General features: G+C 43.9%; 1 long non-coding RNA gene across 1 annotated transcript in view; it reads left to right on the top strand.

Annotated features, from left to right (window-relative positions):
* Positions 1-21,840, top strand: part of LOC138748908 (uncharacterized) — a 74,701-nt gene that overhangs the window by 31,307 nt on the left and 21,554 nt on the right. Inside the window, exon 4 of the long non-coding RNA XR_011348315.1 lies at positions 769-843. This is a non-coding gene — a long non-coding RNA (uncharacterized lncRNA). The remainder of the gene's footprint in view (positions 1-768; positions 844-21,840) is intronic.

The following is a 21,840-nucleotide window of genomic DNA, read 5'->3' as shown; positions in this document are numbered from 1 at the left end:
TTGAGTGTGGTTTTAGAACTCATACAAACATAAAGTTTGCAGTTCCTTACTCTGGGTTCAAGTATCATATTTATTTTACATTGCAAAAATGTTCCTCCTTTCCCTAAAATCCAAAACTAGGCTTTTTAAATGGAAAATGGGTGATTAGAACATGGAACACTGCAGCCCTTCTGCCCTCAATGTTGTCCCAACCTCTATATTCCCACAAAAAAAAGAAACCATTCCTACCCCATAACCTTCCATGTAACCCTCTGTCTAAGAGTGTCTTAAATATCCTTAATGTTTCAGCCTCCATCACTATCCCCAGCAAGGCATTCCAGGCCCCCACAACTCCCTGTGTAATAAACTTACCCCTGATGTCTCCCCGAAACTTCTCTCCCTTCACTTTGTACACATGTTCCCTGGTGTTTGCTACTCCTGCCCTGGGAAAAGGGCCTTACCTATGCCTTTCAGAATCTTTTTAAACACCGAGAACATCAATGGTGAAATCTCCATGACTAGAATTTGGTTTGGGTTGCAACGAGGGTCAGGAAGGGTGGAGTAGGGTCTCCATCTACTTGGATTGGAGCACAGGGGATGAGGGTCCCTGCCCTCACTCTTCATCTGACATGTGTTCCTTGTGAGGTTAGAATTTATTGTCCTAATTCTTTCCCTTACTGTAAGGGGTGCCAGGCAATACTAATGGTGACTCTTTGTCTGTCTTGTAGCAGACTAAAGGAAATCTCATGTACATATTACATTTTCTGTTTTATTACATGACAATAAAAGAATCCTGAATCTGGAATCTTACATTTCCTTGAGAAGGTTGAGGAGTTCCGCTCTCCTGGCCCACCACCGACAGAGGTAAAGCTACTTCCGAATGTTTTGCTCTGTTTTCCAGTGTAAATCTTTCACCTGTGGGGCACTTGGAGGGACCAGCTCTGCCTACATCCCCTCTGCAATGATCAAGCCTGATAACGACACACATGTAGCTGTACATAGGATGCATGTTTGACCAATACCACCTTGATTCAGGGCCACACAGCAGGTAATGCTGTTTCCTCATGGCTCCAGAAACCTAGGTTCAATCCAGACCTCGGACACTGTCGATGTGGGGTTTAGACAGTTTCGCCGAGACCAGGTGGGTTCCCCACCGGATGTTCCAGTTCCCTCACACATCCCAAAGATGGATGGGATAAATGACCTTTGAAAACCAATTCCAGCATGCAGATGAGGAGTAGAGAGTGGGTTGTATGGGGATTGATGAGAGTGTCGGGAGAATAGAGTGGGCTTGGTGTAAGTGGGTGGCCATTGGTTGCCATGGACAGGCCATTGACCCTGTTCCCATGCTGCACCTCTCTCTGAGTTGCGCTTGGCTAGGTTTAACACTTTTTGTAGTCTTCTGTGTTCCTCAGCATTCGTGTTTCAAACCAGGCCAATCCGTATACTTTCCACAGTGCACCTGTCGAAGTTTGATGGTGCATTTGACGACCAGATGGAAAAATGGGCTGCAAAATGGCAGATGGAATTTAATGCAGACAAGTGTGAGGTGTTGAATTTTGAAAGAACATACATGGTGAATGGTCGGGCACTGATGAGTGCAGTAGAACAGAGGGATCTGGGAATACAGATACATAGTTCCCTGAAAATGGCATCACAGATGGATAGGGTTGGAAAGAGAGCTTTTGGCACATTGGCCTTCATAAATCCAAGTATTGATGCTATGGTAAAGTTGTACAAGACATTGATGAGTCCAAATTTGGAGTATTGTGTGGAGTTTTGGTCGCCCAACTACAGGAAAGATCTTAATAAGATCGAAAGACCACACTAATGCTGTGATTGGCTACTGCCTGCTGGACCCACCTCCCGAGACCGATGCTACTCACAACCCCTTGCATGCTCCCATTCATTCTGCCAGGATCAGTCGATGAGGTTGGCTACTGCTCCAGTCTCTGGTCCATAAAAGCTTATCAGTTTCTTAACCTCAGTCTTTTGTGGTAATTGTTGGTGCATCAGAAGATTTACTAGGATGTTGCCCGGACTTCAGGAACTGAGTAAACAGGTGAGGACTTTCTTCCCTGGAGCATGAAGAATGAGGGGAGATTTGATTGAGGTATTTAAAATTATGAGGGGGAGAGACAGAGTACATGTAGGTCGGCTTTTTACACTGAGGGCGGGTGAGATACAACCAGAGAGCTCAATTTTAAAATTTAAGAAGAATTTGGTACATGGATGGGAGAGGTATGGAGGGCTATGGACTGGGTGCAGGTCAGTGGGACTAGGCAAAAAAATGGTTCATCACAGACTAGGAGGGCTAAAGGGCCTGTTTCTGTGATGTAATGTTCTCTGGTTCTCTGGAACTGAGATTACATGATCTGCTGTGATCATATTGAATGGTGGAACTGGTCTGTAGGGCTGAATGGCCTTATCCTGCACCTATTGATTCTATGACAATGTTTTTTTTTTTTTTGTTTTTTTTTAAATTTTTTTATTTTTCACACCATAAATCACATTAGCCATGATATACACTATTTCTTTTCACACATATACAGTGACTTTTTCTCCCCCCCCCCCTTTCCTCCCAAACCAACCCCCCACCCCCCCCTCTCATCCATTTTAGGTATACAATCTAGGTTGCATTAAGCCAGTCAGACAATGTTGTCATTCAACCAAATTACACCAGAAATTCTACTGAGTCCATTCTTTTCTTTCCTTCTCCTTCCATCAACTTAGGTAATGTTTGTCCCCGGTAGGTTTTTGCTATTGTATTTAATGTAAGGCTCCTATACTTGTTCGAATATTTCAATGTTATTTCTTAACCAATATGTTATTTTTTCTAATGGAATACATTTATTCATTTAAATTTGGTAGTTTCTTCCTTTTAATTTGGTTATGTATTCCATTAATATTTAAAGACATATAGTTCAGCGTAGCCCTTTTATATTTTGTTTATCTTCTCTTTCCGTTTTTCCATCATTACCTTTCCTCCTTTTCCATTTCTGTTTTCTTATTTTCAACTCTTTATAAGACAACATTCCTACAACATCTAACATTTTCCTTATTCTCCTATTTCTATCTTATTTATCCCCAATCTCCCCTTCACCTCCTGAGTTGTCCTTTATCCCTTGTCGGACAACCACATCTCCCCTCTCCATTTGGATTTGCGAATCCACTCGCAAGCGTCAACTGATTTTGCAGTGACCGCTATTTCCCCCCACCCCGCCTCCCCCAGAAAAGATTTCACTTTTCATATGTCACAAAGGTCCCTCTTTTAATTCCCTCCTTATTCTCTCTATTCCATTACCTTCCCTTATTAATTCTTGTCTATACTATCCATATTTTCCTCTAAGTACAGATACATTCATGTATGCTCATTGTCTCTATTCACTCTTATACCTCTTTACCTGCATACATATCAATCGTGATCATTTTTACTCTCATTACCCGTCTTCATCCCTCAGTCTATTTTTGTCTTTACCCACATACATATCAGTCGTGATCATTTTAACTCTCATTACCCGTCTTCCTCCCTCAGTCTATTTTTGTAATTGTTCTGCAAATTTTCGTGCTTCTTCTGGATCCGCGAATAGTCTGTTTTGTTGTCCTGGAATAAATATTTTCAATACCGCTGGATGCTTTAGTATAAATTTATACCCTTTCTTCCATAAAATCGCCTTTGCTGTATTGAACTCTTTTCTCTTCTTTAGGAGTTCAAAACTTATATCTGGATAAATGAAGATTTTTTGCCCTTTATACTCCAGTGGTTTGTTGCCCTCTCTTACTTTTTCCATTGTCTTCTCCAGTACCTTTTCTCTTGTAGTATATCTTAGGAATTTTACTACAATAGATCTTGGTTTTTGTTGTGGTTGTGGTTTAGAGGCCAATACTCTATGTGCCCTTTCTATTTCCATTTCATGCTGTAGTTCTGGACATCCTAGGGTCTTAGGGATCCACTCTTTTATAAACTCCCTCATATTCTTGCCTTCTTCATCTTCCTTAAGGCCCACTATCTTTATGTTATTTCTTCTGTTATGGTTTTCCATTGTATCTATTTTTTGAGCTAGTAGTTCTTGTGTCTCTTTAGTTTTTTTATTAGATTCCTCCAATTTCTTTTTTAAGTCTTCTACCTCCATTTCTGCTGCTACTGCCCGCTCTTCCATCTTGTCCATTTTCTTTCCCATTTCTGTTAAGGTCATCTCCATTTTATTTATTTTCTCTTCTGTGTTGTTTATTCTTTTTCTTAAATCCTTAAATTCCTGTGTTTGCCATTCTCTAAATGATTCCATGTATCCTCTAATAAGAGCAAGTATATCCTTTACCTTGCCTCTCTTTTCTTCTTCTATTTCACCATACTCTTCCTCTTCTTCTTCCTCTGGGTTGGCCATCTGTTGTTTCTTTGCTGCCCTTTCCTCCTCTTCTATCTTGTTTCTATTGTCTTCTGTGGTCTCTTCTTGCTGCAGGTGTTCTGCAGCTGTCGTTGCCGGCTGTGGAGATCGACTCCCCAGCTGGTCCCCCCTCCCGTCGGTGTGTTTTTTTTCATTCGCATCGCGCATGCGCGAAACTTCGCGCATGCGCGGTTGCGCACTTTTGTTCGGCTCTGCGAGCCATTTTTGTAGTCCATTATTTACCGACCTGAGGGAGCGGGTTTCTCTCTCCGCAGCGGGCCTCTTCGGACAGGTAAGGCCTTCACCTTTTTCCTCCTTTGTCTTCTCTTCCTCTCTTCTTACCGTTGCTTTCGACTTTTCTTTTTTTGTCGCCATCTTCTTTCCACCTTTATACTCACTTTTCTGTAACTTTTATTTCTGTGCCTTTGTGTTTTCTCTTGTTTTTCCCGACTTTTCTGGAGAGGGCTGGAGTTCACCGTCCGGCCACTACTCCATCTCGTGACTCCTCCGATTCTATGACAATGTTTGATGAGAATCCACACTGGATGTTTCATCTCACCAGGTTTTGAATGAATGCCACAGATTTTTTTATCAGCAATTATTCAAAGCTCTCTGTTAACAGGTTATCTATTTTCTCTAGAAACAAATGAGATAAAAATAAAGTCTTTTTCCAGTGTGGGAATTCCTCCATGTCCTCTGTGCTCTGTTGAGGAAGGAAGAGGTTTTCTCAAGAATGATGAACCAGCTGGTAGAGATTGGGTTTAAGAAATTACTCACCTCCTGTTAACAGCAAAGCAGCTCCTGGTTGTAACGGGCCCGATAAATCATGGAAGTGGTTGACAGGTGTCTAAGCAGATTTGCTGGGGTTTACACAAACCAAACAAATTGCAGTTGGCTCATGCTGTTCTGGGTGCTGAAAGCAAGTGAGTGTAAAAGATGAGTGTGACATCTCACGTTGCAAACATTCTCAATCAACTCTTTGACGCTGCTGCACTTTGGGAATTCACTTTGACAGTCCATTTTTTACAGAGCACAGAATGTCAATGCACAAATTAACCAGCAAAGCGAGGCCCGCTCTGGAGAGAAGATTTTAAATGTGGTCAGGTCTGTATGGCCAAAAGGGCTATCTCCTTGGGCTGACCAGGACTCTCTGCTATGGGTCCTTGTGATGCTGGAGGCGTCCATCACAGTGCAGACCAACAGAACGGTTTGATCTGAAATGTGGGGCTGTCCAAGTGGATCGTAATCATTGAAATTCTGAGGAGAATCATTCTCTCCTTCAAAAGTTCCCCAGGGATCAAGAATAACTTGCTTCCAGACCAAATCTCTGGGTTCAGATGTGACCAATGTGAGAACCACACATACACACACACTCACTCTTCCCCAGATGGGGCAGGATGTACTGATCTCCTTCTACCAGTACTATCCCAAATACTACTTTCCACTTGGCCAAGGATTCCCAGGAATCAGTGAGGCCATTGCACTTTTCCAGAGGTTTTGAATCTTTTCCTTGGTCTCTCCTCCTGTGACTGAGCATGGTGTAGGATGCTTCTCATGGAAGCTGTGTATACGGTAAATGCTGGGGTTGGGACATATGGTCGGTGTGCAGTCAGAGACGGGAGACTGGGTTATGGAGAATTTGACTGGAACCTGGGGCAAGGAGTCAGGAACAAGTGTACAAGAGTTACTGTGACTGGATTCTGTGTGTGTGTGTGTGTGTGTGTGTGTGTGTGTGTGTGTGTGTGTGTGTGTGTGTGTGTGTGTGTGTGTGTGTGTGTGTGTGTGTGTGTGTGTGTGTGTGTGTGTGCGCGCGCGCATATGCATGAGCATGGATTGGGTGTGTACACGGGGCTGGCACCATTAGTGTGAGCACCGATATCCCACAGCAGAGCTTTCACCTGTGGTACTAGTGCACCTTCCACCAGTCTGGGTGAGGACTGGGGAGTTCACCACATCCACTGTTTGTTGATAGAAGCCTGCTGCCACCAAAGTTCCAGTGGGTCGATGCTGGTTGGTTTAAACACTCTTTTATCTTCCTCTGGTTTACTTAGACTCTTGATACTTCACTGCAGGTTTGTGTCAATGTTTTAGCTTCACAGTGGCAATGCAGAAACGGTTTTAGTCCAGAACCAAACACTGATCCACAATGAACCAAACACATTGCTGGTGTTTGCATTTCCCCTGAATCCCTCTCAATGTATTTTTCTCATTACCCAACTCTCCCACATACCTTCAGAAATTCCTTTGTTTAAATTAAAGATAATGGATTGAGACTGAAATTTTAAATTTCATGTCAAATGCTCCCATATTAAGATTCCTTTATTGACATATAATAAAAGAGTTGTAGAAATTTGTTTTAGTCTGCCATGAGGCAGACACATTCTCCATCAGCAGAAATTGCCCAGTGCCCCTTACTGTCAGAGAAAGAGAAAGAAAAGTGTTCCCGGATCCCCCTCCAGCGCTCCCACAGCCACACAGACTCCAGCCAAACCATCAACGGCCTGAGCTCCAGATCTGAACCTCCGACATGTTCAGGAACCCTTCAGCGCCCTTCTCGCATCCCATTTCTGATACCTGGTACCCCTTCAGCCAGTCTTGAGCCAGTCTCCAGCAGTCCCTTGAAAGCAATTGCCCGCAGCCTGTGTGTTCTTCAGCTGCAGAACCCCTCGCTAGTCCGCCGTCCCGCGGGTCATCTCTTCTGCTTAACCTTCTCAAATAGTGGGAGGCCTCCCCATTTTCTGGTACCCTGCACCAGTCCTCCAGTTCCCCGAAGTATGCAACCCCTCGAGCAGCTGCTGATCACAGGCCCTGACATCTTGGGCCCAGACTCTGCGGTCGCACGAGTTGTAAATAAGCCACGATTGGCTCCTTTAACAGGCCGTTAAAAGCCTGTACGGAGCTGATGGCAGTTGGACTGGATGGCAAAACCCTGTGGGGGAGCCCTGTACTCCTCTCCTTGCTCTCTGTGGTTCTGCACCAGCGGCAGCGCTCTGTTACAGCAACTCTGGCAGCCCCACCATTTTTATTTTATTATGGTCCTATTCCCAAGAGATCATGGGACATAAATGTACCAGTGAAGTAAAAACACGACGCTGGAGAAACTCAGCAGGTCAAACAGTGTACTTTATGTAACAAAGATACAGAACCAATGATTCATCAAGGTAGTTTACCACACGCACGCACATGCACAAGGTTACGGACTCTAGGCCCTCCTGGTTCATGGAGGGGATACCCGATACTGCTCACACATGGAGCCTGACTTTCTCCATAGTTAGGCAGTGGGACCACAACCTTTACTAATTGGAACATTGCCCATCTGTGCCACGGCTTAGAAAGCAAAATGCAAACAAAGTAAATATTATTCCCTTCCTCAACTGCCCTGGAAAATTAGATGGTTTTGACAGGGTCTAATTCCTGAACTGTTGATTCAGTTGATTGGGTAATGCTGACCAGATTGGAAGGAGCTGCCCTAATGAGCAACATTTGACAGCTGCTGTGAATTTGTCAAGATCTTGTCCAGGTTGGAGTTGGAAACAGTGTGAATATTGTTTGTGTCAGCTCCAGGAACATCCAGACATGAGTTGGGAGTAGTCACTGACCCACCTCCTGAACTCAGCAGACTTGTTTGAAGAGCAGCATGTTGTTGGCAGCAGATGAGCCCTTTGATGAACCACTATTTTTCCCAATGAGAACTTCCCAGCTTTTTCACCCAAATACTGATGATCTTTATTTTATTTTAGAAATTTTTTTAGACGTACAGCACAGTGACAGGTCATTTCAGCCCATGAGCTTGTGCTGGTCAATTATACCCATTTGACCTACAATCCCTGGTTTGTTTTGAAGAATGGGAGGAAATTGGAACTCCCCCAAAAATCTAAACTCTTCCTACCTGATAACCTTCTGATTTTCTTCCATCCTTGTGCCTGAGAGTCTTTTAAACACCCCTAATGTTTCAGCCTTCACCACCTCCCCTGGCAATGCATTCCAGGCCCCCACACAAACTTATACCTGAACCTCCCACCCCCCCCCACTCCCCTTCACCTTGCCTGTAGGACATGTGATGACTTGGATGTGGTGTGATCAGTAGGTTCATGGATGCCACGAGATAATGATAATATTTATCATTGTTACCAACATTCTGACTTGCTGAAGCCAAACAGGTACTTTGTGGAAAATAAAACGACATTAATGTATGTTAGATAAAATTCAAAAGAGATCAAATTCACATTTACAATGATGAATACAGTCAAGTGGGATTGCATTAGGGCTCATAGTCCTTTTGTGGTGTTGGAGCAGTCTCTGATTAGAGTAACTAGAGGAGGTTCAAGATCCTGATTTGCTGCTGCCCTTTTGGTGAAGATTCCAACATGTGCAGGCCTTGCCTTTCTCAATCTGTTTTTCTCATTTTCTCTGCAGTTGCTGGTCACACATCATGGTCACGAGCATAAGAACACAAGAAATAGGAGCTGGAGTCGGCCATTTGGCCCATCTCCACCGACCTGACTTTTCCCCATATCCCTTCATTTCCCCTACCTTGTCTTCAATATATTCACTGAGGTTGCCTCCACTGGGCAGTGAATTCCACAGATTCACCTCCCCCTGGGAAAAGCAGTTGCTCCTCCAAAACTGACTGACTTTCCACATTCAGCCGTAACTTTTTACCTGAGCTAATATATCGACAGATTTTGGCGTCAGAGGACAGTGACACAGTTTAGAGCTTAGTGGAGGTCCTCTTTTGTGCTCTTGGTTGAGTGTTTCAGCTGTTTATAAGGTGTTGGAAAACTAAGTTAAAACTAATTAACTGTTCCCTAAGAAATGAACAGCTCCCTCCGATTAGGGCAACCCAATAATTCCAGTCCTCCTCGGAGAATGAGCACTGTAATATTAGATTTGACTTCACAGAGTCCTAACATGGGTCATTAGAGAGAGGTATGTTGGGGAACTTGTCTTATTGCTAGTGCTGGGTTTGGATTGGGACCAGGCTGCATTTTACAGCTTTTGTCTGACTTCAGAATCGATCATGCTTTTCCACGGTGACGGCTGGACTTCTGCCAACTTCTAAATCCAAACACGAGGCAAAATTTAAAAGCCACCTAGCTTCTCTTTCACAGGTAATCATTTTTCTTGGCTTTTCACAGCTCTTCTCCATGCCCTTCTGACAAACTGGTTGATGCTGGCTTTGCAGGTTACAACCACTCTCTGATCACTCCACTGTGTGTCTGATCTCGATGGCTGCGTCTAGACAGCGACCAGAGCCACACATGGTGGGAACTGCAAACTTGCCAATGTTGCCACACATTGCGAAAGAATGAAGAAACAAGCCTGTTAATGCTTCCTCAGATTAAACATACGGTGCTAAATCTAATGGGCAATTTGCCGTCCTCCCTGATGATGGTTTTCTATACACCTTCTGAAGTTGGCTGGTAAATGCTTTCACTGCTGTGTGTGTAGAGCCACCCCTCTGAGTCCTGGCCATGAGTTGATGTGGATTATCAAGAGAGTGAATTGTTGAAAATGCAGTCTTTGATTCAAAGGGTAAACGGATTTTGAATGAATGAATGGTTTATTTTTATATCCACATGTACAATGTACTGGTGCACTCAGAGTTTTGCCTGGTGTTGCTTTCCAAGTACACAAAATGCACTAACAACAATTTAAGTATAATTAGTATATAACAAGATAGAAAAAATAATTATTATTTACTTCTCCCTTCCTTTATTTAACAAATATTCATTGTTGACTGATAGTGCAAAATATCAGTAGTGCAGACAGCTCTAAGGTATTGTAGTTCACGTGAAGGGGAGGTTCAAAAGCCTTGGAGCTGTGGAAAGAAATTGTTTTTGTACTTGGAGGAGCTGGACTTCAAGCTTCTGTCCCTCCTGCTTGAAGGGAGCAACAAGAAGGGGTTGTGAACCGGGTGATGGGGTCCTTTATGGCGTTGGCTGCCTTCTTGAGGCAGTGCCTCACATTGATATCCCTGAGTTTGATCCTGACTTCAGTGTGATGTCTGCACACTTTTTCTGTGCCGACGTGGGTGCCCCACGTGTGCTCCCGTTTCCTCCCACAACCCAAAGATGCGCTGTTCAAGTCAAGTCAAGCTTATTGTCATCTGATTGTACAAGTACAACCCGACAAACAGTGTTCTCTGGTCCTTGGACCAAAACCTGCAGACACACAACCAGACATAACACACATAGTAACAAACAATACACATACAGGACATGTAGTCATATATACAAATAAATATAGTTTCATGAATAATAGAGTCTCAGAGGGTGAGTGTGAGCAGTTCCTTTGGTCGTTCAGCATTCTCACTGCCCGTGGGAAGAAGCTGTTCCTCAGCCTGGGGGAGCTGGCTCTGATCCTCCTGAATCTCTTCCCCGACAGGAGCAGCTGAAAGATGCTGTGTGCAGGGTGAAAACATACCTAATCAAACACACACACACACACACACACACACACACACACACACACACACACACACACACACACACACACACACACACACACACACACACACACACACACACACACACACACACACACACACACACACACACACACACACACACATACTCTTTGCCCCAATGTAGATTAGTGGTAAACAGAGTGTAGAGATGGAGTCCTTGTCTGAGCCAGCAAGAATTATGGTGTCACTTGGGCATACCTTGTGCTGTTCTGGTCTTTGCCCATTTTCATTGCTCGCTGAGTTTCCAGACATGTTCATTGAGCAGGCATGAGGAAAGCAAGTCAATGTCTCAAATAAAGAAATTTTCCTTTCTTCGTAGCTATAAATTAAAAAGTATGAGTTAAGGGTGGACTGAATGGTTCTTCTTCAATAAAAACAATGTTTTAATTCATTGATCTGAACTTTAAGGGGCTCTCTGAATCAGAATCATTGCTCACAGGTCAGCAGATTGAAGAATCTTTACTGATTAGGACGTAGATGGTGAATGGTTGGGCACTGAAGAGTGCAGTAGAACAGGTGAATCTGGGAATACAGATAAATAATTCCATGAAAGTGACTTCACAAGTGAATAGGGTTGTAAAGAGAGCTTTTGGCATGTTGCCCTTCATAAATCAAAGTATTGAGTACAAGAGTTGGAATGTTATGAAGTTATCTAAGACATTGCTAAGGCCAAATTTGGAGTATTGTGTGCAGTTTTGGTCCCCTAACTACAGGAAAGTTATCTATAAGATAGAAAGAGTGCAGAGATAATTTACTAGGATGCTGCCCAGGCTTCAGAAACTGAGTTACAGGGAAAGGTTAAACAGGTTAGGACTTTATTCCCTGGAGCAGGGAAGAATGAGGGGAGATTTGATTTGGGTATTTAAAATAATGAGGGGGTTAGACAGAATAAATGCAGACAGAATTTTTCCACTGAGGGTCTGTGAGATACATACCAGAGGACATGGATTAAGAGTGAAAGGGGAAAGGTTTAGGGGGAACAAGAGGTGGAGCTTCTTCATACAGAGTTGGTGGTGGTATGGATTGAGCTGCCAGCTGAAGTGGTGAATGTGGGCTTAATTATAAAATTTAAGAAGAATTTGGACCGGTACATGGATGGGAGGGGTATGGACTGGGCGCAGGTCAGTGGGACTGGTCAGAAAAATGGTTCAAATTTAGATTTAGACATACACCACAGTAACAGGCCATTTCAGCCACGTGCCCGTGCCGCCCAATTACACCCAATTAAACTGTGGGAGGTAACTGGAACCCCTGAGGAAATCCCACGCATTCACGGGGAGAATGTGCAAACTCCTTACAGACAGTGCAGGATTTGAAACCCTGGCCCGATTGTTGGTGCTGTAAAGGTGTGGCACCAACCACTACACTAACCGTGCCACCACACAGAAGGACGAAGGACGAAAGAGGCCTGTTTCTGTGCTGTAATGTTCCATAGTTCTGTGGGTTAGCATTGTGTAAGCAGGAAGTGGAGGTTGAAGTGTTTCATGTTGTGTTGAATAATGTGGGGAAATGAAGTACAGAAAAGTGACATTTAAATAAAAGGAAATGAATGAGACTGTAAGACAAAATTATTTTAGTTTTTCAATCCCCAAATTTAAGCAACATTTTGATGAATGAGACTTAGAAATTCCTGGACTAAGGAAGTAATTTGAGAAATAGTCCAAGCCATGAAAGACCCCAACAATGAAGACGCTGTTTACATCCGGTACCGCACGGATGGCAGTCTCTTCAATCTGAGGCGCCTGCAAGCTCACACCAAGACACAAGAGAAACTTGTCCGTGAACTACTCTTTGCAGATGATGCCGCTTTAGTTGCCCATTCAGAGCCAGCTCTTCAGCGCTTGACGTCCTGCTTTGCGGAAACTGCCAAAATGTTTGGCCTGGAAGTCAGCCTGAAGAAAACTGAGGTCCTCCATCAGCCAGCTCCCCACCATGACTACCAGCCCCCCCACATCTCCATCGGGCACATAAAACTCAAAACGGTCAACCAGTTTACCTATCTCGGCTGCACCATTTCATCAGATGCAAGGATCGACAATGAGATAGACAACAGACTCGCCAAGGCAAATAGCGCCTTTGGAAGACTACACAAAAGAGTCTGGAAAAACAACCAACTGAAAAACCTCACAAAGATAAGCGTATACAGAGCCGTTGTCATACCCACACTCCTGTTCGGCTCCGAATCATGGGTCCTCTACCGGCACCACCTACGGCTCCTAGAACGCTTCCACCAGCGTTGTCTCCGCTCCATCCTCAACATCCATTGGAGCGCTCACACCCCTAACGTTGAGGTACTCGAGATGGCAGAGGTCGACAGCATCGAGTCCACGCTGCTGAAGATCCAGCTGCGCTGGATGGGTCACGTCTCCAGAATGGAGGACCATCGCCTTCCCAAGATCGTATTATATGGCGAGCTCTCCACTGGCCACCGTGACAGAGGTGCACCAAAGAAAAGGTACAAGGACTGCCTAAAGAAATCTCTTGGTGCCTGCCACATTGACCACCGCCAGTGGGCTGATAACGCCTCAAACCGTGCATCTTGGCGCCTCACAGTTTGGCGGGCAGCAGCCTCCTTTGAAGAAGACCGCAGAGCCCACCTCACTGACAAAAGGCAAAGGAGGAAAAACCCAACACCCAACCCCAACCAACCAATTTTCCCTTGCAACCGCTGCAATCGTGTCTGCCTGTCCCGCATCGGACTGGTCAGCCACAAACGAGCCTGCAGCTGACGTGGACTTTTTACCCCCTCCATAAATCTTCGTCCGCGAAGCCAAGCCAAAGAGAAAGAAGAAGAGAGTCTTCATGCATCACAATTGGTGTGGATACCAATGCAAGGTCAGTGACAGCCACCAGCTCCCCCAGTTGTATCACACCTTCCCAGCATGTTGAGTGTCTGAAGGCAAATTACACCAGCGTTCTTCATATCTGTGATACTGTTTCTTTCTTCAGAGCACCCTCGTTTCCCTAGGGATTCTTTGTAAATGTTAAAATAGACTTCATTCACAATAAAATTATATATTTAGCCCAAGGTCTTTTAACATTTGTAGTGTCCCACTCAAAACTGCACAGAGGAAAACAGTGCAAAGCCTTCTAACATTCGTAGTGTCCTGTCCTTTCGGGTGCTGTACACTGCAAAGTTAATCATTTGTAACACCATGGACACTAACGTGCCCCTCTGTCGTTTGAGAGCTTTCCTCTCCAGTCTCAGCTCCTCAGTGCCCAGTAACAGGAGGAGAGACTGTGGGCCTTCGCATTGGCTGCGCCAAACCTCAGTGTGCCCCCTCAGCATGTACTCCTGCAGCTTGGAATGTCTTTTTCCAAAACAAACTTTATTCACAATGAAACTATATACAAAGGAAGCCAGTGCATGTTCCTTCACATCCTCAGTGTCATATTTGTATTTACATTCTATTCTGTACTTTGTTACATGAATCCTTCAATTTACTGCACAGAGCCATTACCACCTCTGTGGTCTTTTATCATTACTTCCCCCCCCCCCCCCACTTCTGTTGTTTGAGGGACTTCCCCTTAGTCTCAGCCCCTCAATAGCCGGTAATGGGAGGACTCTAGACTGTGGTCCTTCCCAGAGCGCTCTCACGCTGGCTGTGCCAAGCCTCAGTGAGTCCTTCAGCACGTGCTCCTTCAGCCTGGAATATGCCAGCGTCAACGATGTCACTGGGTGCTAAAAGACCAACAGGCTTCGGGCTTCAGTTTCTCCTCCATCTCAAAGATGTGGTGGTTGGGAGGTGAATTGACTCCAGCAAAATTGGACAGCAAAGAAGGTTACAGCAGGATCTAGAGCAACTAGGGAAGTTGGCCAAGGAACAGCAGTTGGATTTTAACTTTGTCAAGTGTAAGGCAATGCATTTAGGAAGTTAAGCTAGGGCAGGACACCTCAGTGAATGACAGAACCCTGATGAGTACATAGTGCATGAGAGTGGTGAATAAGGTGACATGGTTTGAAATACATGACTTCAAAGGACAGGGCATTATGTATAAAGGTGACAGTGGTAAAAATTATTGAAGGGATGAGACCTGGAGTTCTGGTTACTGTGCTCCAGGAACGATGTCATGAAGCTAGAGAGGGTTCAGAAAAGGTTCACGTGGCTATAACCGGGACTGGAGGGCTTGAGAATCAAGGACAGAATTACAAGCTGGGACTGTTTTCTATGGAGTGTAGGAGGCTGAGGGCTGGCCTGAGAGAGGTTTATAAAATCATGAAGGGCTTGGATAAGATGGGCATCATGTTATTTTTCCCAGGGAGGAGGGGGCATTCTAAAAGCCAAGGGCAGGGTTTCAGGAGGAAGTCAGGAGAACACAATCCAGTCCTTATCGAGGGCTCAGTAGTGGAGGGAGTCAAGTGCTTCAGATTCCTGGATGTCAATATCTCCAAGGATCTGTGCTGGAGTAAGTGGGGTTGGTATCACCCAGTGCGGTAACTCATGGTGTCACCACCCCCAGACCAGACCATACAGAATGTTACTTGTAAATCGTAATTCCTGTAGATCACTGAATGTAACGGCATTAGTAGTGAGGTAAACAGCCAGCAAAATTAATTTACTCCTTTAAAGTACAATATCATACACACAGCCTCAATGCATCTCCTTTTTCTTAGTTTCATGTGGTTAAAGTGAACATTTGGTAAGAAAACAATAGACTTCAATGTGATAAATATAGTTGTAAATTGCTTAATGGTGATAGTTTTTAGATTTTATATGAATAGTAAACAACAAAATTGTTTGTCAAATCTTTCTCACTGAATTTTTGGTAACTGATAGGAACCTTTATTTGATTTTTCTGTTTCTTTTCCTGTAATTACTACTTCATTCCCAAAAAAGTTATTGATCTCTGTTCACAAATACTAATGACCACAATATTGTAGCTAAAACACCAGAACATTTGACAAAAGCAGCAACGATAAAAGCACCGGCAGCAACGAAAACAACAGCGCGAGCTGGTGGCGCGGGCAGACGGAACCATGTGATTCGAAGCATTTTTGTAACTGGGCTCCGACGGGAAAGCATTAGAAAGTTCAAAAAGTAAATGAGCATCGAGTTTTAGCCTCGTAGGTACTTTGAATCAGAATTAGAATCAGGATTTATTGTCATGAACAAGTCATGAAATTTGTGATTTTGCAGAAGCGTCACAGTGTAAACATTCAGATTATAACCATCTTACAACATTATAAAAAGTAAAAATAATAAGGCACAAAAAGTGAGGCAGTGTCTTGGGTTCATTGATCATTCAGGAATCTGAGGGCGGAGGGGAAGAAGCTGTCCTTGTGCCGCAAAGGGTTCATCTTCAGGCTCCTGGACCTTTTCCCTGATGGTAGCAGAGTGAAGAGGCATGGCCTGGGTGGTGAGGGTCTTTGAGGATAGAAGCTGATTTTTTAAGACTCCGCCTCATGTAGATGGAGTGAAGTCTGGTGCTCGTGATGTTACAGGCCAAGTTAACAACCCTCTGGAGTTTATTCTTGTCTTGAGAGTTGGCACCTCCATACCAGGCAGTGATGCAACCAGTCAGAATGCCCTCCATGGTACACCCATAGAAGTTTATGAGAGTCTTCGGTAATGTACTGAACCTCCTCAAACACCTAACAAAGTATAGCCACTGGCGAGCCTTCTTCATGATTGCATTAACGTGAAGGCTCCTGGACAAATCCTCAGAGATGTTGACACCCAGGAATTTGAAGTTCTTGATCCTCCCCACTACTGAGCCCTTGATGAGGACTGGGTCATGCTCCCCTGAAGTCCACAATCATCTCCTTGATTTTACTGACGCTGAGTGCAAGGTTGTTGTTGTTACACCATTGAACAAGCTGATCGATCTCCCTCCTGTACACTTCCTCAATGCCCGTTTGTGATTCTGCCCGACCACTATAGTGTCGTCGGCAAACTTGCAGATGGCATTGGAGTTGTGCCTGACCACACAGTCGTGGGTGTATCATGAGTAGAGCAGAGGGCTAAGCACACTTCCTTGGGGTACTCCTGTGTTGATGATCAGTGAGGAGGAGATGTTGTTTCAAATTCATACTGACTGTGGCCTTCTGATGAGAAAGTCAAGGATCCAGTTTACAGAGGGTGGTACAAAGGCTTAGAGTTTGTTGCTTCTTGACCAGCACTGAGGAAATAATAGTATTGAAGGCCAAGCTGTAAGCGATTGATACATGTAAGCTGGGCTTACAAAAAATGTTTTTGTTGTTTTAACAAACGATTGGGATATTTTTATAAAAAATAATAAATTTCTGCTGAGACACTGCACAAACTTTTTATAGGCAGTCATTCTGGTTTCACCCTGTTTGTTGGTGTCACCTGGTGCGGTCCACACTCTCCACATTCCCCCACCCCCCCCCCCCCTCCCCACCCACCAGTGATGCCAGTGCCTGTTGATGCAATCATGAAGAAGACTTGCTTGCAGGTCAAACTTTCTGAGGTGTCTGAGGATATTCTATACGTCACTGAAGACTCTCATAAACTTCTACAGGTGCACTGTGGCTGGTTACTTCACTGCCTGGAATGGAGGCGCCAACTCTCAATTCAAGAATAAACTCCAGAGGGTTGTTAACTCGGCCTGTGATATCACGGGCACCAGACTTCACTCCATCTACATGAGGCAGTGTCTTAAAAAATCAGCCTCTATCCTCAAAGACCCTCACCACCCAGGCCATGCCCTCTTTTTTTTAAATTTTTTTTATTTTTCACACTATAAACCATATTGACCAAGATACATACAGACATTTTTCTTCTTAAATATATACAGTGTCATTTTTCCCCCTTTCTCCCCCCTCCCTTCCCTCCCTCCCTCACTCCCTTTCCCATTTATTTGAAGTTCAATCTATAAGATACATTAAACCCATTAAACAATGTTGTCACTCATTAAAAATAAACAAGAAATTCCACTGAGTCAGTTCTTTTCATTATCTTCTCCTTCTGTCATTTTAGGTGGTAGATGTCCACGGTAGGATTTCTCTGTTGTGTTTCATGTATGGCTCCCATATTTGTTCGAATATTGTAATGTTATTTCTTAAATTATATGTTATTTTTTCTAATGGAATACATTTATTCATTTCTATATACCATTGTTGTATTCTCAAGTTATCTTCTAATTTCCAGGTTGACATAATACATTTTTTTGCTACAGCTAGAGTTATCCTAACAAATCTTTTTTGTGCACCATCCAAATCAGATCCAAATTCTTTGTTTCTTATATTACTTAGAAGGAAGATCTCTGGGTTTTTTTGGAATATTGCTTTTTGTGATTTTATTTAATATCTGGTTTAGATCTTCCCAAAAATTTTTCACTTTCTCACATGTCCATATTGCATGAACTGTTGTTCCCGTTTCCTTTTTACAGCAAAAACTTCTGTCAGATACTGTTGGGTCCCATTTATTTAACTTTTGAGGTGTGATGTATAGCCTGTGTATCCAGTTATATTGTATCATGCGTAACCTCGTGTTTATTGTATTTCTCATAGTTCCGGAGCATAGCTTCTCCCATGTTTCATTCTTTATCTTTATGTTTAGATCTTGTTCCCATTTTTGTTTAGGTTTACTATTTGTTTCCTCGTTCTCCTTTTCTTGCAGTTTGATGTGGCCATGCCCTCTTCACTCTGCTTTTTTTTTTCTTTTTTTGGCTTGGCTTCGCAGACAAAGATTTATGGAGGGGTAATGTCCACGTCAGCTGCAGGCTCGTTTGTGGCTGACAAGTCCGATGCGGGACAGGCAGACACGGTTGCAGCGGTTGCAAGGGAAGATTGGTTGGTTGGGGTTGGGTGTTGGGTTTTTCCTCCTTTGTCTTTTGTCAGTGAGGTGGGCTCTGCGGTCTTCTTCAAAGGAGGTTGCTGCCCGCCGAACTGTGAGGTGCCAAGATGCAGGTTTGAGGCGATATCAGCCCACTGGCGGTGGTCAATGTGGCAGGCACCAAGAGATTTCTTTAGGCAGTCCTTGTACCTCTTCTTTGGTGCACCTCTGTCACGGTGGCCAGTGGAGAGCTCGCCATATAACACGATCTTGGGAAGGCTACCATCAGGGAAAAGGTCCAGGAGCCTGAAGATGAGCCCTCAGGGGTTCAAGGACGGCTTCTTCCCCTCTGCCCTCAGATTCCTGAATGACCAATGAACCCCAGACATGGCCTCACTTTTCATGCACTATTTTTATTAATTGTTGTAAGATGGTTTATATGAATGTTTACACTGTGACGCTGCCACAAAACAATGAATTTAATGACTTGCTCATAACAATAAATTCTGACTCTGATTCAAGAGAGAGGGGAAGGATTGAAAGAGAACCTGAGGCAATTTTTCACATGCGCGAGGCGGAGGGTCTATGGAGTCCTATGGACTCAACTATTTATTTAACAATAACAATTTATTACAATAACATTTATTTTTAATATTTATAGATATATATACTATACATTTGTATTGTCTGTGTGTGTGTGTGTGTGTGTGTGTGTGTGTGTGTGTGTGTGTGATGTCTGGCTGTGAGTCTGTGTGTTTTGCACTGAGGATTGGAGAACATGGTTTCATCGGGTTGTACTTGTACAATCAGATGATAAATTATCTTGAACGAGCTGCCAGAGGAAATGTTTGAGATGAGTTTAATTACAATGTTTAAAAGACATTTGGACAGGCCTACGGAGAGGAAAGGTTTAGAGGGATATGGGCTGAACACAGGCACATGCAGTCAGATCAGCAAGTCACTGACTAGCATGGATGAGTTGGGCTGAAGGGCCTGCTTCATGCTGAATAACTCAACAATCTTGGCATTGTAATACTTAATGACACACAGCACACAGGACACAAATGGATCAAAGAGCAAAGAGGGCTTACCAGGGGTGCAGTGCTGCCAGAGCTCACTGGATCATTAATCCAGCACCTCAGGGGGGCCATTCTGGCACCTCATTGTTGCCATTTTTGGTGAGCTCCAGTGCCTAACAAAAATGAGCACTGCACGCCTGGGACTTGCACTATGTCGAGACAACATCCAGGGAGCATTGAGGAGCTATTACTGAGTACAACACCCAAAGAGCAATCCCCAGACCCGGCAGTCTTTGTCAAGGTAAAAGAGCAGAGGACACTCACATCATCTGCGACATGAACCAAAGAAACATTTTCTGTGGTCTGCGGCCTTGGGTCTGCCCGAAGCTGATAGACAGATATGTCCATTAGCTCTTACCGAACAATACTCCTTCCAGTCACGTGGCCTGATGCCAGGACCTCTGGCTTCCTGCAGTGATCTGACCCCTTGAGGAGGTTACTCAAATGTTTAGAAGTGAAGATTTTTGCTTGTATTGTGGCCTTCTGTTTCAACCTCCCCATATTTACTTTTTGGGATCGTATCACAACACCGTCAGCCCGAGCGTACACAAAGGAAATTGTATCGAAAACTCAGAATCAAAATTTATCGTCATGAACAAGTCACAAAATGTTCTGTTGTTCTTGAATGTTCTTCCACAAACATGAATCTCATTGTAAAACTTCTGACTAAAAGGATGAATGGACTCTTTAGATTCTTTAAAGCGTGCAGGCTGGCTGAAAGCACTGTAAACCTTTGCTGCAAACTGATTGGAAAAATGTTTGCCTGGAGGGTGACGAAGAGCATGAAAATATCAAGAAGCTGTCATGTGAAAGAGCTGATGTATACTTGAGTAACAGCTTGGTTAAGTGAAGGCTGTGGCTATTCAAGGACTTCAATAGAAACAAACCAAGTGCCCGATGTGATTAAAGATAGCAGCTTCAAAGAGGTCTGGATTCCCAGCCCAGACACCACACTCACTGATACCGGACTTGGAGTATTTTAAAATTAATTAAATTTAGACATAAAGCTGGGTAACGGGCCCTTCTGGCCCATGAGCCCTTCTGCCCAATTCCAGCCAATTGACCTAGAACCCCAGTATGTTTTTGAAGGGTGGGAGTAAACTGGGAAAACACACATAGACATGGGGAGAATGTACAAACTCCTTAGTGGCAGAGTCGAACCCCATTCGTTGGTGCTGTAAAGTGTTGCTAAATTTTACTAAGCTTTACTTTTAATCATTTATTAGTTTGTACAGAAGTAAGAGTTAATGAAATAAATCTGTGATATTTCCTGTTGAAATACTGCATGTGTAAATTAGTGATAAACCCCTTACTAATTTAGACCACTGTATTTGTTTAGAACATCCGTGACCTTCATAAGTTTGAAAAATACATGCTTTCCCTCTCTTGCACATGATGCTCCATTTTGAAAGGTTGGTTTGTGATTGATTGTCAAGGAAATATTTCTGTCATGTATCTGTGAGTGGGACTTGACATCGACATACAACCATAGAAACAGGAGCAGAAGTTGCCCATGAACTCCTTCCACTTTGCCACACTGGCTCCTCACTCATCTCCCACACTCTTCTGTTCACCCTGATGCTTTTCTTTCAGAGCTATCACTCTCCTTTAAGTATATTGATGGATTTGTCCTCCACCAGATTCTGTGGTGGAAAACTTTTCAGGTCCACCACTCTCTGAATGAAGAAATGTAAAGGCAAAGGTTCCATGTTTGTCAAGTAATGCATTTAGAACGTAACATACATGAAATTCTTTAACTTTTCTCTCTGTCTCAACTCTCTCACACTGTATCCTGAGTGTGTGACCACTACCTCTGGGAGTTTTCAGTGTTTGCATCCAGCCTCTGTAGCCCTGTCAGAAATGTACGCAGTTCAACAATATCCCTTCTCATTCTTCCAGCCGCTAGTGAACACAGAATCTCAGCCAAACCAGTCCCCTCTGGTGAGACATTCATGACGTCCCACAGATCAGGCTGGTGAACCACTGCACGACACCTCTCTGGTTGGGAGGAGATAGTATGCCGCATGGATGTGAAGTGCGAGAGGTTGCAACCTCTCTTCGCCTACCTGAAGGGGCTGCTCCTCAAGTTCTGACCCCACGCTACTAATACGTGGTCTCCTGGTGCAGAGGGGGATTCAGGCACTCAGAGGATCTCCTTGTTGGGTTGTTGCTGGTCCTGGCAAGGCTGG

Source organism: Narcine bancroftii, chromosome 13 (assembly GCF_036971445.1).
Source record: "Narcine bancroftii isolate sNarBan1 chromosome 13, sNarBan1.hap1, whole genome shotgun sequence".
Classification (NCBI taxonomy): domain Eukaryota; kingdom Metazoa; phylum Chordata; class Chondrichthyes; order Torpediniformes; family Narcinidae; genus Narcine; species Narcine bancroftii.
Note: the sequence above shows the minus strand (reverse complement) of the source record. Positions and strands in the feature narration are given on the sequence as shown.